The sequence below is a fragment of the Bos mutus genome, chromosome 25 (genome assembly GCF_027580195.1).
Source record: "Bos mutus isolate GX-2022 chromosome 25, NWIPB_WYAK_1.1, whole genome shotgun sequence".
Lineage (NCBI taxonomy): Eukaryota > Metazoa > Chordata > Mammalia > Artiodactyla > Bovidae > Bos > Bos mutus.
Window position 1 is genome coordinate 20,995,277 of NC_091641.1, and position 17,799 is coordinate 21,013,075.

The 17,799-nt window shown below is 44.6% G+C and overlaps 1 protein-coding gene across 5 annotated transcripts in view; it reads right to left on the reverse strand.

Annotated features, from left to right (window-relative positions):
* Window positions 1-17,799, reverse strand: part of SCNN1B (sodium channel epithelial 1 subunit beta) — a 79,017-nt gene that overhangs the window by 30,916 nt on the left and 30,302 nt on the right. The gene's annotated exons all lie outside the window — the stretch shown is intronic.

Below are 17,799 nucleotides of genomic sequence, written 5' to 3' on the forward strand. Positions count from 1 at the left end.
CATCTGCAAAACAGGGACAACTGTACCTAGTTTTTGCACAATTGTGAGAGGGTGAAATTGACTAATGCCTAAAAGGTGCTAAACACAGTGCCCAGCACAGACTGAGTGCTCAGTATGTTGGCTACCTCTACAGCAGCTGTTAGTGCTGAGACAGATATCAATCATATAGCCCATCAGAATGAGTAGTTAGGAAATGTGACAGGAAGGATAGGGACCCTGAGTGCCCAGAGGCAGGAGACGGTGGTGGTTAAGAATGAGGACTCTGGAGCAAAATGCCTGGCTTTGAATCTCGGCTCTGCTACTTTCTAGCTGGGTGACTTTGAGCAAATCACTGTCTCAGTGGCTCAGTTTCCTCGTCTTATAAAATGGAGATAATAACGGTCCCCACCTCACAGGGTTGCCGTGAAGACTGAAATGAATGAAAATACAGAGTGTCTATTAAGGCCTGGCACCTAAGCATCAGCTACCATTTTTACAAATAAATATCACTCCTCCTAAATCTGGAAGTGAGTTCTTGGAGGAGTTGAAGGGGAGGGCAGGAGAGAAGTGGTGGGGGGCAGCGGGCAAGACCTTGTAGGCCAGGCTGAGGATCGGGGTTTCAGCGGAGGTGAGACGCTGTCAATTCTGCAGTGTGAAGAGATCGCCCACCCAGCTGCTTGGTGGAGACAGACCGGAGTGGGTGAGGGTGGTCCAGGAGCCCTGGGTGCTAGCTGAGGTTCATCCAGCAATGGGAAACCTTCTGAGACTATTTCCCACCTGCGTGAGCAGACAGGGTTCTTGGGATGTTAACCAAGAAACTTGTCAAAGAGCCTGGCAGATGATGGCGTCTCAGGAAATACCTGCTTCCTCCTTCCTTCTCTCCAGATACAGAGCTGGAACCTACTGCAGGAGCACCCCAGCCCTATCCCTGGAGCCCCAACAGGCCAAACTTCCTTTGTGAAGTTGTCCTGACTCCCTGGCTGGAATGACCCCTGCCTTCCTCTCAGAGCCTCTGTCTCTCTGGGGGCTCTGCAGTGGGCAGGGCGGTGCCTGCTTCCCAGAACCCCCTCCCCCAGCTCTGATGTTCCCATATGAACCCCTCCCCCAGGCTCAGTGGGTGTGGGTGGCCAGGCCACCATGCCTAGCTCTGGGGCAGGGGTCTCGCAGGACCCCAGTTCGGACCATTGGAATTCAGTTCTGTTACTTTATACTGGAGTAACCGAGGAAGTGTGGGCTTGCCAGGTGGCTCAGTGGGTAAAGAATCTGCCTGCAATGCAGGAGATAAAGGAGACGTGAGGTCAGTCCCTGAGTCAGGGAGACCCCCTAGAAGAGGGCATGGCAACCCACTCTAGTATTCCTGCCTGAAGAATCCTCCCCACAGACAGGGGAGCCTCGTGGGTTACAGTCCATGGGGTCACAAAGAGTCAGACACAACTGAAGTGACTGGGCCCACATGCATCCAACTGAGGCAGCAGCCTCCCTTTTAGCTAAGACTACTAAGCTGGTGGTATTTGGCATCACAAATGGGGAGACTGCCTGAAAAGAAAGCCAACACAGAGGAAAGCAGAGCCATGAGACTGAGATTTCTGACATCATCATTTGAACACCTGGATCCAGCCATTGCTGAAGGCATTTATTCCTGGACTCAGCAGATATGGGAACCAGTAAGTGCTCTTACTCATGCTAATACAAACTGGATGTCTGTCATCTGCAACCAATCGAGAAAGAAATTCTCCTCGTTCTACTCTGTGTCATACTTACTTGTCCTGTGGCTCGTCACTCTCATGATGTCATAAGCCCCCCGAGGGTAGCAACGCTGTATTCCCAACAAGCCCAGCACAATGCCTGGGACACCACTGAATATTGAAATCAATGATGCCATACCTTGATATCTAAACAGAGATCTTAAACTTACCCAAGCATGCTCACTGCTGACCTAATCTTCTGACACAGTAACACTCCTCACCTTCCTGGCCGAGGCACTAAGGGCTGTACTCGCTAACCCCACCGTCTCTGCTCTCTGATGGGATTCAAGCTCCATGTGCCTCTCAAGGCCATCATGGCTTGAGGACAGATGTTCACAGACTAACCCAACCCTTCTTTTTCCCAGAGAGCCCATTCCCTGCTCTGGCATAATAATAATAATTATAACAACAACTACGAGAAAAACATCAAAGTACTGAGTATTTACCATGATCCAGGCACTGCAGTGTGCTTCTTATGTTACTTCATTCCTGTATATTATAATCCACAACCCTAAACCTGGAAAGACTTGGGGCTTCGTCTGTCTTGTATGGTCTAGCACCCCAAGGCCCAAGAGCTGAAGAATACATTAGGCTCCAAGAAAAAATTGTGGAAGAAATTGATCCAGGGTCTCTCTGATATCTACTCTCGTGCATTCTCCTTTAACCATTCTGATTCGGTCAAGAAGAAAGTCTTAGGTCCCTAACATCCGTCTGAAAGTGAAAGTGTTAGTTGCTCAGTAGTGTCCAACTCTTTGTGTCCCCATGGACTGAAGCCCACCAGGCTCTTCTGTCCATGGAATTCTTCAAGCAAGAATACTGGAGTGGGTTGCCATTCCCTTCTCCAGGGGATTTTCCCGACCCAGGGATCGAACCTGGGTCTCCCGCATTGCAGGCAGATTCTTTACCATCTGAGCCATCAGGGAAGCCCATCCATCTAAGCCCCTCTAATCTCCCAGTTTAACAATGAGACCTCAAGCTCAGAGCCTTGTCCGGCAATGGTTGTTGTTGTTGAGTCGCTAAGTCGTGTCCTACTCTTTACCACCCCATGGACTGTGTCTGCTAGGCTCCTGTGTCCTCCGCTATCTCCTGGAGATATCTCAGGCAAATGTATCTGGTATCAACAACCTTCTGTTTTCACTGGGCCTTTTTTAAAATTTAAATTTATTTATTTTAATTGGAGGCTAATTACTGTACAATATTGTATCGGTTTTGCCATAGATCAACATGAATCTGCCACAGGTGTCCACGTGTTCCCAATCCTGAACCCCCCTCCCGCCTCCCTCCCCGTACCATCCCTCTGGGTCATCCCAGTGCACCAGCCCCAAGCATCCTGCATCCTGCATCGAACCTGGACTGGCGATTTGTTTCTTATATGATATTATACATGTTTCAATGCCATTTTCCCAAATCATCCCACCCTCTCCCTCTCCCACAGAGTCCAAAAACTGTTCTATACATCTGTGTCTCTTTTGCTGTCTCGCATACAGGGTCATCATTACCATCTTTCTAAATTCCATATATATGTGTTAGTATACTGTATTGGTGTTTTTATTTCTGGCTTACTTTACTCTGTATAATAGGTTCCAGTTTCATCCACCTCATTAGAACTGATTCAAATGTATTCTTTTTAATGGCTGAGTAATACTCCATTGTGTATATGTACCACAGCTTTCTTATCCATTCATCTGCTGATGGACATCTAGGTTGCTTCCATGTCCTGGCTATTATGAACAGTGCTGCAATGAACACTGGGGTACAACATCACTCATTATCAGAGAAATGCAAATCAAAACCACAATGAGGTACCATTTCATGCCAGTCAGAATGGCTGTGATCCAGAAGTCTACAAGCAATAAATGCTGGAGAGGGTGTGGAGAAAAGGAAACCCTCTTACACTGTTGGTGGGAATGCAAACTAGTACAGCCACTATGGAGAACAGTGTGGAGATTCCTTAAAAAACTGGAAATAGAACTGCCTTATGACCCAGCAATCCCACTGCTGGGCATACACACTGAGGAAACCAGAATTGAAAGAGACACGTGTATCACTGGGCTTCTTTTCAAGAGGGATCTTCTGTTAATAAACAAGAGACACTGGCTTTTGCTTTAGGTTCATAGATACACGTAAGTTAAAAAAAAAGAGAGAGAAATTGATTAAAAAATATTGATTAAACAATAGTATTACATGCAACAAGAACTGTGACTGGTAGGTAAATAACAGAAGTTTGTTGAGTACTGTCTTATCACCTAACTAGTCTGGGACATTAGCCAAGTTAAAATCAATAAATGCTATAAATAACTTTATGTTGTTCTTGTCAGATTTCACCTCCAGGGTGATAGGTGGCCTGTGTTTGGAATGTATACACAGCTTGTGTAGAAAGGTTTGAATTAGCTTACAGCTTAAACCAACCCAAACAAGCCAAGTGGAGACCAGGTCCAGGTATGAACTCGGGAAGAGCGGATGCAGTCGGTCATGCTTCAAGAGTCACAGATTATTATCTATAGATTGTCCCTGAACTTGTGGTAACATTCCTGGCAGCAAATGCAGAAACAATAGATGCTGTGTACAACCATTTCTGTTTTCTTCTAAGAGAAAACATCTGCTCACTTTCAGACACAAATTGCACTTGAGATTTGACTCAGTGTCCTAGGGGATGGATAATGAGAAACCCAGTGTGTGTCTCTACTTATTATTTTGACAAAAGACACATAAATATTGATACTATTTAATATGGTCAATTCTTCTGAGCCTTCCATTCAGTGTTGCAAATGGATGACCCACGGGCTGTATTGGGTTTGCAAAAGTTTTTGTTGATGTTAGCACATGTGTGCATGCTTAGTCACTCAGTCGTGTCCAGTTCTTTGCAACCTCATGGACTGTAGCCCACCAGGCTGCTCTTTCCATGGGGATTCTCCAGGCAAGCATACTGGAGTGGGTTGCCATGCCCTCTTCCAGGGGATCTTCCCTACCCAGGCATTGAACCCAGGTCTCCTGCATTGCAGGAGGATTCTTTATCATCAGAGCCACCAGGGAAGCTGCACAGTATTTTTAAAAATATATAATTTCCTTTTGTAAATAACAGTTTTGTCGAGATAGAATTCACATACTATATAACTCATCCATTTAAAGTGTAGATTCAGTGGGTTTTAGTATATTCACAGAGTTGTTCATCCATCACCACAAAATATTTTAAAACACTTTCATCTCCCCCTGAAAGAAACTGTACCCATCACCACTCACTCCCCACTCCTTCCTCTACCCTACCCCACCTCCAGGCAACCACTGATCTATGTTCTGTCTCTATAGATTGCCTATTCTGGACATTTCATATAAATGGAAGTATATATTATCTGGTATTTTGTGACTGGTCTTTCACTTAGCATAAAGTTTTAATTTTCATGATGCCCAACTTGTCCATATTTCCTTTATTGTTTATGCTTTGGTGTGGTATCTAAGAATTCATTGCCTAACTCAAGGTCATAAAGAATCATTCCTATGATTTATTCTAAGAGTTTTATAGTTTTAGATCTTACTTTGAGGTCTTTGACCCAGTTTGAATTAATTTTTGTGTATGGTGTGAGGTAGGGGTTCAGTTTCATTCTTTCGCATGAGGATACCACTTACGCCAACACCAAGACTATTCTTTCCCCTATTTAACTGTCTCAGTGGCCTTAGTGTTTTTTTTTTTTTTATTTAATTTAAAGAAAACTTATTGGGAGGTGGGAGGGAGGTTTAAAGTGGGAGGGGACATATGTATACTTATGGCTGATTCATGTTGCTGTATGGCAGAAACCAACACAATATTGTAAAGCAATTATCTTCTAATTAAAAATAAAGAAATTTTCAGAAATAAAAAAACAAAGAAAACCTCAATAAGTGGAGATATTCATGGATCAGAAGTCTCAATATTGATGTCAGTTAACCTCAAATCAATCTCTAGAATTAATTCAATTTAAATCAAAATCCCAGCAGACATTATGTAGAAATTGACAAGTGATTCCAAACATTACATGGAAAAGTAAAAACACTAAAATAGAAAAAAAAAAAAAACTTTTGAAAAAGAACAAAGTTGAAGGCCTTAACTTACTATAAAGTACAGTAATCAAAACAGTGCAATATTGGTGTGATGATAGGCATACTAATAGACATATTAGTCGATGGGACGGAATAGACTCTAGAAATAGACCTACAAAGGTGCCAAGGTAATTCATGTAGAATGGGTAATCTTTTCAACAAAATATGCTGCAATAATGGATGTCTTTTCTCATTGGAAAAGACTCTGATGCTGGGAGGGATTGGGGGCAGGAGGAGAAGGGGATGGCAGAGGATGAGATGGCTGGATGGCAGCACTGACTCGATGGACATGAGTCTGGGTGAACTCCGGGAGTTGGTGATGGACAGGGAGGCCCGGCGTGCTGCGATTCATGGGGTCACAGAGTCGGACACGACTGAGCGACTGATCTGATCTGAATGGATATCTTTACAAGAAAAAGGAATCTCAACTCCTACTTCACACTAAAGATTGACTTGAAATGGATCTGAGACCTAAATACATGTGCTAAAACTGTAAAACATCCAGAAGAAAGTATAAGATAAAAATCGGTGCAGTCCTGGGGTAGGCAAAGGACCTTTTGGATAGAACACTAATATTAAGAATGATAACAGAAAAAAAAATTGTCCTTTATTAACTAATTAATTCTTCTGCTTTTCAAAACACTTCCAAGGAAATGTAAGAGTAAGTCACTGGGAGAAAATCCTTGTATGTCTGACAAAGAATGTGTATGCAGAATATGTAAACAACCCCTATAACTCCACAATAAGACAATCCCTCCCTCCAAAAGGGAAAAAGATTTTTAAAAAACCTTTCATAAAAGAAGATATATGAATGGCTCATAAGGGCCTGAAAAGATGTCTAACATCATTAGTCACTGGGGGAATGCAAATCAAAACCACAGCGGGATACCATTTCCCACCCACTAGAAGGACTGACAGTATCTCATGTTAGGGAAGATGTGGGGGGATCAGACTCTCCTACATGACTGGTTGGAATGCAAAATGGTACAGTCACTCTGGAAAACTTTGGCAGTTTCTCATAAAGTTAAACAGGCACTGATCATACAACCTTGCAGGGCCCCTCTTATTTGTCCAAGAGAACCAAAAACATAGGCTCACACAATGATGTGCACATATATACTCACAGCAGCCTTGTTCATTAATAATAGCAGCCTTATTCATTAATAACCCCAAACTGGAAACAAGCAACTGTCTACCAACAGGTGAGTGAATAAACTGTTTCATATCCATACAATGCAATACTATTCAGTAATAAAAGGAACCAACTACTGATACCTACCATGACATGGATGGATATTTTTTAAAAAAGCTATTATGCTGAGAAAAAGAAGCTAGACACAAAAAGGGTACATACCATACAATTCTATTTATATGAAGCCCTGGAAAAGACACAACTAATCTACAGTAATAGAAAGCAGAACAGTGATTTTCTGGGCCTGATATGAATAGTGGATCCACCCAAAGTGTAAACCAGGGAGACTTTTGGAGGTGATGCAAGTATTCTATATCTTGAGTGAGATGGTGGTTAATTAGATGTATGCATTTGTAATAATTCATCAAATGCTTGGAGAAGGCAATGGCACCGCACTCCAGTACTCTTGCCTGGAAAATCCCATGGGCGGAGGAGCCTGGTGGGCTGCAGTCCATGGGGTCGCTAAGAGTCAGACACGACTGAGCGACTTCCCTTTCACTTTTCACTTTCATGCACTGGAGAAGGCAATGGCAACCCACTCCAGCGTTCTTGCCTGGAGAATCCCAGGGACAGGGGAGCCTGGTGGGCTGCCATCTATGGGGTCGCACAGAGTCGGACACGACTGAAGCAATTTAGCAGCAGCAGCAGCAGCATCAAATGCTATACTTGAAATGGAAGTATTTTGTCTGTAAATTACATCTAAATAAAGTTTTAACAAAACATTTAAATCCATGCCATCTCAAAATTATGCAAGTTCACATTTTTAAAAAATAAAGATTTTCTTCAACTTTTAAAAAATCAGAAAGATTTGATAATTGTCCCCACATGGCAATTTCTTCTAGAAGAACCCTCCTTAGCCTGTGCTCCCCAGTTCACTCCAATTCTCCCCATTTTTCTATTTTCTTATATTCAGCTCAGCTCACTTCACTCTTTTTTTAATTCCCTGCCTTGGCTTATGTGGACATCTGACTCTGTGACCCCTATAAATTGTAGGTCAGATGCTATCATTAAAATCCCCTGTACTTAATTTTTCAGCAAAACCTCAATTATCCAAGATTATCAGGGAATAAGAGTTCTGGGTAGCTGGATTTTTATAGTTAATTGAAGGTTAACCTGAAAATGGACTGGACTCTGGATATTGAAAAAATCTTTCATGTTTCTGCCTCTTTAGCTCCAGGGCATGACTGACTCTTTTGTTCTTGAGGACTTAGCCAGGTCAGAGCAATTGATGGGGCTCACTGTACCAGGCTGGAGAGGGTGAAGGAGAGTTTTAGGGGGGCAGTTGGAATTGCTCCAAGGACCCGGACAGGACATTCCCTGGATGTCATTTTTGTTCACAAATGCAAATGTGCCCATTCCAGACACCTAGATTTTGGCCTCTAAATACCATTCTCGACTAAAATGAACCAGGGCTTCTTAGAAAAACTGCTGATACGAGTTTTGATGCAAGAAATGTACAAGATGAGCCTGAGATCTCTTACCGTACCAGAAAACAAAGGAAGCTATCAAAGACTACTTGCTGCTGTTTAGTCGTCAAGTTGTGTCCATTCTTTTGTGATTCTGTGGACTGTAGCCCGCCAGGCTCCCCTGTCTATGGGATTCTCCAGGCAAGAATACTGGTGTGAGTTCCCATTTCCTTCTCCAGGGGATCTTCCCGACCCAGGGATCAAACCCATGTCTCCTGAATTGGCAGGTGAACTTTTTACTACTGAGCCATCAGGAAAACCCCATCAAAGACTACTCGGGCAGGTCAAAGGACTCCTTGAAGGGATTTTTACTGGCAAAGATGGGACAATTTGAACATCTTTAAAAAGAAAGTATGGGGTTAATTGAAATATATATTAAATGCATAAAAACCCATGAGTTCATAATAATACTGAAAAAAAGAGGGAGTAAGTAGAACATTAATGTTATTTATAAATGTCATTAATAAACGGGTCTCCTACAGGTTGTTGTACCTACATTAGGGGCACTAACAGATATTATATGTTCAATAAATTCCTTAATTTTCTGCAAGGATCTGTAAAGTTGAAAACCCAGCCTGTTTCTGTATGGTCCTCAGGCTCAGAATACTTTTTATGTCTTCAATGCATGCATGCATACTAAGTCGCTTCAGTTGTGTCCAGCTCTGTGTGACCCCATAGACAGCAACCCACCAGGCTCCTCTGTCCACAGGATTCTCTAGGCAAGAATACTGGAGTGGGTTGCCATTTCCTTCTCCAATAGAACATGCAGTGTCTGTGGCCCACAAAGCCTTAACTATTAACTATATCTGGCCCTTTACAGAAAAAAATTTGTCAAAACCTGATTTACTGTGTCCTATATGTTTGCATTAAATAAGAAGAAATCCTTAAACTGGGTTTTCATGTAAGGATTTGTAAGTTTGATTTCATTATTTGTCCCCCAAATACCTGCTGATTCAATGTTTCCCAAATGTCAATCATTTGCGTACCACCTGAACAGATTTCATGAAATCCCTATAGCACTTGTATCATTAGTCACTTAATACATAACATCATCTGAATTCACCTTTTTTCCTTGAAAAAATTCACCCTCATCCTAAGCAACACTATGCCTGTGGATGTTTGATATGCTAAAGGGTTCTTCTCAAAAGATTGGCTTCTCTGGTGGCTCAGATGGTAAAGCATCTGCCTGCAATGTGGGAGACCCAGGTTTGATCCCTGGGTTGGGACGATCCCCTGGAAAAGGAAATGGCAATCCACTCCAGTATTCTTGCCTGGAGAATCCCATGGATGGAGGAGCCTGGTAGGCTACAGTCCATGTGGTCGCAAAGAGTCAGACACAACTGAGCGACTTCACTTTCACTCTAAAGATTAAAACCATCTTCCTTAAGACTCTGGAGGAAATGCTCTGTTGACTGTTTTCTGCTCACTTGAAGCACACCCTCTCTCTCAAGCACTTCCTCCTGTGTCTTTCAGGTATGTTGGGGTAGCCAGAATTATGCCCATTTCACCGAGAAGGTAGCCAGAGTACAGAGGCACTTATGGTCACAGTGAGTCAGGCAGATCTGGAAATAAAGCTCGGTCACCTGCCTTCTAGGCACCTCTTACCACACGCTTGATGGGAGCTCTTGCTTCTGTTCTGGTGGGTGCTGGGAAAGTCTGCAATATAGCAATAGGCTGTCTCCTCTGGACCTCCTTCACCCAAGGCTGTAGTTCACAGGCCTCTAGGGGTCCTTCCATAAAGCCAAATAAAGCAGTGTGGTTGATAAGATAAAACCTTATAACGGTGGGATGGGGTGGGGGGAGCTGTGGGTGGGGGTGGGGGTAGAAAAGAGGGAGGGGTAAGAGAGGGGAAGAGGATTAACAGGAACAAACTACTAGATATAAAATAGATAGGATACAAGGATGGGAACATAGCCAATATTTTATAATAGCTTTATATGAAGTATAATCTATAAAAATATTGAATCACTATGCTGTATACTTGAACCTAGTCTAATAATGTAAGTCGACTGTACTTCAATAAAAAAATGTGGCCCCTCCAGTCCTCCAGGAGAGAAGGATGCAATGGTCTTATTTGAGCTGCTCAGAGATGGGGAATGCTGCCAAGGTCTATCATTAAGTGAGAGATAAGAAAGGAAAGAACCATATATAAATCAGGGCTGCATTTGTGTAGAAGAAAGAGAACTAGCATAGAGATATTTAGTTGTGTGTGCGCAACCCACCTCCAAGGGGACACGCAACAAAGTCCTGACATAAACTGCCTTCAAGAAGGGGAACTGGGGGCTTCCCTGGTGGTCCAGTGGTTAAGAAATTGTCTTGCAACGTAGGGGACACCAGATCAACCCCTGGTCTGGGAAGATCCCACATGCCCTGGGGCACCTAAGCCCGAGGGCCACAATTACTGAGCCCACGTGCAGCAACTACTGAAGCCTGTGGGCTCTAGAGTCCAGGCTCTGCTACAAGAGAGGCCCCAGCAATGAGAGGCCTGCACACCGCAAGCTGAGGGTAGCTCCCACTCTCCACAACTAGATGAAGCCCGCACATGGCAAGGAAGACCAGCACAATTAAAACTAAATAAATTAATTACTTAAAAAAAGAAAAGAAGGGGAACTGCATGGTTGGGGGCACAGGCAGGGAGGGAGGTTTTTAAAAATGGACACAGCAGGGGAAGGTGAGGGTGGGATTGACTGAGAAAGTAGCATTGACATATATACACTATCCTGTGTGAAATAGTTAGTGGGGAGTTGCTAACACAGGGAGCCCAGTCTGGAATTCTGGGATGATCTAGAGGGGTGGGGTGGGGAAGGGGAGAGGCTCAGCAGGAAGGGATATATATATATATATATATATATATATATATATATATATATATGTGTGTGTGTGTATGATTATGACTGATTCGAGTTGTACAGCAGAAATCAACACAAAATTGTAAAGCAACTTTCCACCATTAAAAATAAATAAAATTAAATAAATTTGAGTTACTTCTTTGGCACCTTTTATAAAACTCAACATTCAAAAAACTAAGATCATGGCATCCAGTCCCATCACTTCATGACAAATGATGGGGAAACAATGTAAACAGTGACAGACTTTATTTTCTTGGGCTCCAAAATCACTGCAGATAGTTACTGCAGCCATGAAATTAAAAGATGCTTGCTCCTTGGAAGAAAAGCCATGAACAACCTAGACAGCACATTAAAAAGCAGAGACATTACTTTGACAACAAAGGTTCGTTGGCAAATGGTTTTTCCAGTAGTCATGTATGGATATGAGAGTTGGACTACAAAGAAAGCTGAGCACTGAAGAATTGATGCTTTTGAACTGTGGTGTTGGAGAAGGCTCTTGAGAGTCCCTTGGACTGCAAGGAGATCCAACCAGTCCATTCTGAAGGAGATCAGCCCTGGGATTTCTTTGGAAGGAATGATGCTAAAGCTGAAGCTCCAATACTTTGGCCACCTGATGTGAAGAACTGACTCATTGGGAAAGACCCTGAAGCTGGACAAGACTGAAGGCAGAAGCAGAAGGGGATGACAGAGGATGAGAGGGTTGGATGGCATCACTGACTCTATGGGCATGAGTTTGAGCAAGCTCAGGGAGTTGGTGATAGACAGGGAAGCCTGGCGTGCTGCAGTCTATGGGATCGCAAAGAGTTGGACATGACTGAACGACTGAACTGAACTGATATTTTGGATCATATCAACGTCTAATCTATTCATTTATTCAGTCAGGAAATATTTATTAAGCACCTACTGTGTGCTCAGCACTGTTCTAGGCATCCAGAATCCATTAGTAAACAAACAGTAAGAAACCCCTAACTTTGTGTACCCTACATGCTCCCAGAAGGGAGAAAAAAAATTTAAAGAAGCAATTTTAAAATTTATGCTAATTGGAGTTAAGCATAAAAAAAAAGTCAATATGGCACCACTGCATTCACAAAGATGTAAATGTTTCATAATACCAGGTACTGACTAAGCCGACATGCCAATGGGGTCTAAGCTGGCGCAGTCACTGGCGAGTAGGCTGGCAGTCTCTATTACATTTAAAATGTGATAGCCAGGACATACCAGTTGCACTTCCTGTGTAGGTGTCTCTATGCGCTTATATGCATAGGTGCTCTCGTGCGTGTGTGTGCATGCGTGCACATACACACAGGAAGGACAGCGATTGCAACATTGTAATACCCTCAAAGTAGAAACAACCTAACCTCCAGAGTGAAAAGCTGCTGGAGGGTGGATGGGGTGCCAGCTGCTGACCACACTCTTGTGGGAGCAAAGCAAGAAAGAACAGGCTTATTACGGGATTTGGGTGCAGAAAAAGGCTGGACTAGAGCAGTTCTGACAGGTGTGCCTGGAGTGAGTGCTTCAGGTGAGCTGAAGTGTTGACGTTCTTGGTCTTTGGATGATGGGTCTGGCCCGGAGCTGCAGGAGTATCCACCCCCATCACCAGCGGGCAGAAGACGCCCGCCCTTTACCTTTGTGCTGGATACAAACATGTTCATTCTCTATGTTCCATGAGAAGTTGGAAGGCCCTGATTTAGAAGCACTTTCATGTTCATTCTAGCCCTGAAATGCTAAGAATTTATGGTTCTGTTGTGCTGAGGTCACGTCTGAGTCCTCGATCTCCTCTGCTGTGGTGTTGAGGCAGTGACCACACTCCCGCACCCTGTGGAGATGTCCTTTGGGGGGTCGCTGCCCCACACTTTGGGGAGGTGTCTCGGGTGGTGTGGGGGGTGCTGTAGGTGTCCCACTGCTTCACTCCATGGTGGGGTGACGGTGGAGTCACCCTCTCATCCTACAGGGCAGGGGAAGACATATTCCCACCCACAACACTGATGAGAAAACCCTGGGGCTTTGACAGGCTACCAATTGCCCAGTGTTAAGGACCCAGAAGGGGCTTACTTTCTCATCAGGGTCAGAAGCGGGAGGGCTTGAGAGTCAGGCCCCACTTAGGGTCTGGCTCTATTACTTCCTCCAGTGGGCAGGGGCTCAATGAATGGCAACAAGAGGTTGGCCTTTCAGAGTCTTAATTTTCTCATCTGTGAGTGAAAGTATCAGTCACTCAGTTGTGCCTGACTCTTTGCAACCCCATGGACTGTAGCCCCCAGGCTCCTCTATCCATGGAATTCTCCAGGCAAGAATACTGGAGTGGGTTGCCATTCCCTTCTCCAGGGGATCTTCCCAACTCAGGGATCAAACCTGGGTCTCCTGCAGTGCAGGCAGATTCTTTACTGTCTGAGTCGCCAGGGAAACCTATTTCTCGTCCGTTAAGTGGGGATAATAGTACTTGTGCTTTCTAGATTGTTGTCAGGATTCAATGCGATAATATGTGGGAAGCACTTTGCACAGTGCCTGCACATAAGAAGTCTTGATAAATGGTAAATGCTATCATTTTATTTTATGCAAGGAGTGGGAGGAAGAAGTGGCAACCCACTCCAGTATTCTTGTCAAGAGAATTCCTGGAGTTCTTGACAAGGACTCCTCTTGTCAAGAGGAGCCTGGTGGGCTACTGTCCATAGGATTGCACACAGTCAGACACGACTGAAGCGACTTAGCACGCATGCATGCATTGGTTAAGGAAATGGCAACCCATTCCAGTGTTCTTGCCTGGAGAATCCCAGGGACAGAGGAGCCTGGTGAGCTGCCATCTATGCGGTCGCACAGAGTCAGACACGACTGAAGCAACTTAGCAGCAGCAGCAGCAGCATGCAAGGAGCTAAATTATTCAGAATTAACCAGAGTATTCAGCCTGAGTTGTTGAGACTGTCTTTTGTAGGGAAATGGCCAGCCTAGAAGGGGCTCCCAGGCTCTGCTTCCTGTGGGACTGAGTCCTTTCCTGACAGGGAAATCCCATGGTCCCCAAGGTCTCTACTGATCCCCAAAGACCCCATAGTTGGCAGCGGGTTTTCCCAGACAACTCCTATGAACAGCTGCACCTAAACCCAGGCTGCCTGGCACTGGCAGCCATGCACACAGCTCGTGTACACAGACAGTGAATACTGGCCACTGAGACCACTTTCTATGCTTGTCCCATATTAAAAAAGATCCATGGAGCTGGGGGTCCCTTCTTGAAATAGAGCCTTCATCTCCTCAGCAGGTGCTAGTCCTGGCATGCCTCTCTGAGGGACAATGGGAAATCTGAGGGATCAAAAACATCTCTGTGTGGTACTTCCCTGGTGGCACAGTGGGTAAGAATCTGCCTGCCAATGCAGGGGACACAGGTTTGATCCCTGATCTGGGAAGATTCCACATGCTGCAGAGCAACTGAGCCCGTGCACAACTACTGAGCCTGTGCGCCTAGAGCCTGCGCTCTGCCGCAAGAGAAGCCACAGCAATGAGAAGCCGACACACTGCAATGAAGAGTAGCCTCTGTTCCCCACAACTAGAGAAAGTCTGCACAAAGCAATAAAGGTCTCACATGGAAAAAATTAATTAAAAAAAAACACAACAGCTCCTTAAAAAAAAAAAAATCTCCGTGCTTCTGACGCTGAACTTATGGGCTACCCTTAATTCACACCCGTGGTGGTGGAGATTCATCCTATCCCTCTGCATGGCCATGGCCAACCCCCAGGGATGCAGTGGCAAGGCAGAACCCAGACCTGGAGCCCAGCATCCCTTCCTCCTGTACTAGCTCTAAGCTATCCTGGGAAAGAAGTGGCAAGGGGGTCCCTGCTGCATCATGCTTGGGGGCAGGGGACCCCCACCCCATGCACCTCCCTCCCTGCACCTTCTTTAAAAACCTGGGACATCCTGCAATGACTCAGGTGTCAGCATTCTCTCTTTGTCCCCAGGCGAAATCAACCCATCTTTCTGGAAGAGGCCAATTAAAACAGGACTTTGGCATCTGGGGTGTTGGGAAGGGAAGGGAGCCCGTTAAGTACTGAATGCAGCCCAGGAGGAGCAGGGACAGAGCGGTGACCCTGACAGAGCCAGAGTGGCAAAGTGTGTGGTCAGAGGCTGCTGTCTTCTTCACTCCAACCCCACACCAGGCTCCATCATGCCTACCTCCTAGTTCAAAGCAGCCCTGCTGTGCCAGTCTGGCTGGTCCTGGGCTGAAGATGAGTAATCATGTCAGATTAGCCCGCAGAGCTGGTGAAGAACACTGGCCACACCTTGCAGGGATCAGGGTCCTTAGAAAACCTGGTCTGGTCTCCAGATGTGAATCCATGATTGAGGTCCCCCACCCCAGCCAGCTCTATGGAGGTTCCAGAGCACAGCAGACCTCACTGAGCAGAGCTCAGCACGACCACACACCCTTGCCCCTCAGGGACCATGTGAAAAGCAGGTTGCAGGATCCAAAAGCAAGAAGGGCATTTGGGAGGAAACACTTATTCAATGGTTCAGGGTGGACTGATACTCCTGATGGAAACGAGGCATCTATGGCCTCAAGAATGGCTGCTGATACCTGCTTTTCTCCCTAACCACCGGGGGAGCGAGCAAGATTCAACAGCTCAGGCCTGTTCATGCTGGAGGATGTGTTAAGAGTCGTTGAAGTCCAGCCCATGCTCCATGTGCCCAATTGTGAGCCCCTAGGAGCTGCATCTTTCAGTGTCTGATCTTTTTGCTTTTTCATACTATTTGCGGGGTTCTCAAGGCAAGAATACTGAAGTGGTTTGCCATTCCATTCTCCAGTGGACCACACTTTGTCTGAACTCTCCACCATGACCTGTCCGTCTTGGGTGGCCCTACAAGGCATGGCTCATAGTTTCACTGTGTTAGACAAGGCTGTGGTCCATATAATTAGATTGGTTAATTTTCTGTGACTGTGGTTTTCAATCTGTCTGCCCTCTGATTGAGAAGGCATAAGAGGCTTATGGAAGCTTCCTGATGGGAGAGACTGACTGAGGGGGAAACTGGGTCTTGTTCTGATGGGTGGGACCCTGCTCAGTAAATCTTTAATCCAATTTTCTGTTGATGGGTGGAGCTGTGTTCCCTCCCTTCTATTTACCTGGGGCCAAACTATGGTGGAGGTAATGAAGACAATGGTGCCATACATATGGACGAGACTGGTGATGGAAGCAAGGTCTGATGCTGCAAAGAGCAATATTGCAGAGGAATCTGGAATGTTAGGTCCATGAATCAAGGCCAATTGGAAGTGGTCACACAGGAGATGGAAAGAATGACATTTTAGGAATCAGTGAACTAAAATGGACTGGAATGGGTGAATTTAACTCAGATGGCCATTATATCTACTACTGTGGGCAAGAATCCCTTAGAAGAAATGGAATAGCCATCATAGAGTCTGAAATGCAGCACTTGGATGCAGTCTAAAAAACGACAGAATGATCTCTATTCAAGGCAAACCATTCAATATCATGGTAATCCAAGTCTATGCCCCAACCAGTAATGCTGAAGAAGCTGAACGGTTCTAAGAAGATCTACAAGACCTTCTAGAACTAACACCCAAAAAAGATGTTCTTTTCATTATAGGGGACTGGAATGCAAAAGTAGGAAGTCAAGAAACACCTGGAGTAACAGGCAGATTTGGCCTTGGAGTATAGAATGAAACAGGGCAAAGGCTAATAGTGTTTTGCCAAGAGAACGCACTGGTCATAGCAAATACCCTTCCAACAACACAAGAGAAGACTCTACACATGGACATCACCAGATGGTCAACACCAAAATCAGACTGATTATATTCTTTGCAGCCAAAGATGGAGAAGCTCTCTATACAGTCAGCAAAAACAAGACTGGGAGCTGACTGTGGCCCAGATCATGAACTCCATATTGCAAAATTCAGACTTAAATTGAAGAAAGTAGGGAAAACCACTAAACCATTCAGGTATGACCTAAATCAAATCCCTTATGATTATACAGTAGAAGTGAGTAATAGATTTAAGGGACTAGATCTGATAGACAGAGTGCCTGATGAATTATGGACGGAGGTTAGTGACACTGTATAGGAGACAGGGAGCAAGACCATACCCAAGAAAAAGAAATGCAAAAAAGCAAAATGGCTGTCTAAGGAGGCCTTACAAATAGCTGTGAAAAGAAGAGAAGCGAAAAGCAAAGGAGAAAAGGAAAGATATACCCATTTGAATGCAGAGTTCCAACAAATAGCAAGGAGAGGTAAGAAAGCCTTGCTCGGTGATCAGTGCAAAGAAATAGAGGGAAATAATAGAATGGGAAAGACTAGAGACCTCTTCAAGAAAATTAGAGATACCAAGGGAACATTTCATGCAAAGATGGGCTCAATAAAGGACAGGAATGGTATGGACATAACAGAAGCAGAAGATATTAAGAAGAGGTGGAAAGAATACACAGAAGAACTGTACAAAAAAGATCTTCACAATCCAGATAATCATGATGGTGTGATCACTCACCTAGAGCCAGACATCCTGGAA